Source organism: Trachypithecus francoisi, unplaced genomic scaffold (assembly GCF_009764315.1).
Source record: "Trachypithecus francoisi isolate TF-2019V2 unplaced genomic scaffold, Tfra_2.0 Contig00687, whole genome shotgun sequence".
Lineage (NCBI taxonomy): Eukaryota > Metazoa > Chordata > Mammalia > Primates > Cercopithecidae > Trachypithecus > Trachypithecus francoisi.
This window is the reverse complement of record NW_022680823.1, coordinates 58,117-60,000: the sequence shown is the minus strand read 5'-3', so window position 1 is coordinate 60,000 and position 1,884 is coordinate 58,117.

The following is a 1,884-nucleotide window of genomic DNA, read 5'->3' as shown; positions in this document are numbered from 1 at the left end:
TGGTGTGCCTCATTCATCCTTGCTCATTATAGATAATGTGAGAGGAGAGAGAAAAATTAAAGAGAAAACTATTGACCAATAGTCAGGTGTTTGATAAACAAAGGAGGTTTTCACATCTTCTGGAAACCCCATTAAATTAAATAAATTAAGGAACTTTAAGACATTTTTCCGCATTCTGGGTGCATGTCTAATACAGACTTAGATTTAAATGCAAAAAGAGATAACACAGAAAATGGAAATTCGGCAGCAGATCATTTTGCCAAATAGGCAGATTTAAACTAGTTTGTAATTTTACCTAAATATTCAAAGAATAAACCCCGGATTCAAATAAGAAATGATAAAATTTCAATGTTTAATGACTGGTTGAGAGAAGCTTGAACTAACATTATTTTGATGAATCATACATCAATAATAAAACTTTGTCCAGTGGTCCAAATTTTCTAGCGGCTGCTTGAGTAAATAGTTTCTACCTCCCCTATCTATGACTGCTGGAAAAATCTATCATCCGCTAAAACCTGGGGACCATTAAGAACAGAGACAGAAGCTTGAATATTATGAAGTTTTGAGAGACCCAAATTACTGCCTGGACTGGTTCATGAGGATGATCTCTATAAGCCTCGTCTTTGAAGAGTGTATGGTGGCTTTTGTTATAATGAACAGGTAGCAACAAAGACAGTCAAGGAAAATGAAGGAGGAGGGGAACATGGTCCAAACAGAAGAACAACAAAGATCCAGAAACTGACATCAATGAAAAGGAAGCATATGGATTACCTGGCAGAAAATTTAAAGTAAATGTTAGAAACATGTTCAATGAGCTAGTGGCATCATGCAAGAACAATACGAGATTTTAATAGAGATAAAACATTTAAAAGATGACTAAACAAAAATATTGATGCTGAAGAATACAATAAGTCAGACAAAATTTTTAACAGAAGATTTTAGACCAAACTAGATCAAGTAATAGAAGAAACGGTAAACTCAAAGAAAGATCATTTGAAATAGTAGAGACAGAGAATAAAAATTTAAATGAAAGAAATAAAGAGTTAAAGACTTATGAGTCAGGAAGCACAGTGAAAATGAAACTATGCATTGAGGAGTTATGCAAAGATAAGACAAAAGGGGTAGTGAAGGAAGAGGGTGAGAGAGAGACAGAGAGAGAGAGACAAGGCGAGAGAGGCAGAAAGGATTTTTAAAGAAGTAATAGCATGGAAACTTTCTAAATCTGGAGAAGCAAATATTTATCTACATCTATGAAGCTCTATACATTTTAAATAAGGTAAACCAAAAGAAAAACTCAGAGATAGTTTGAAACCACATCGCTAAAGGAAAGTTTTTGAAAACAGAAAGAAAAAGAGCAGATTTAGCAGATTTCTCAGCAGAAGATTTTCAGGTCAGAATGGAGAGGAATTACATTCGATGATGTATGGTTTAGTGATAGAGATTATTTCTGAGAAATGTATTTCTAGTCAATGTCATCATTGTGCAAGTATCATAGGGAGAACTTACACAAACCTACAAGGAATATCCTACTACACACAGACTATGTGGAATAGCACAATGTTTCCAGACAAGTAACCTGTACAGCATGTTACTGCACCAAACACTGCAGGGAACTGAAACACCGTGGTCAGTATCTCTCTATCTTAACACATCTAAATATGGAACATCCTTAGTGAAAATATGGTATTACAATGTTATGTGGCCACAAACATATATGTGGTCTATTGTTGACTGAAACATTATTAGGTGGCCCATGACTGTATTCAAATTGCTGGGGGAAAAAGAATGAAAAACAAACAAAACTCTGCCAACCAAGAAATTTTACCATGTAAATCTTATCATAAAATAAAGGATAGGTAAGACCTTCCCCAGAGAAGCAAAAAC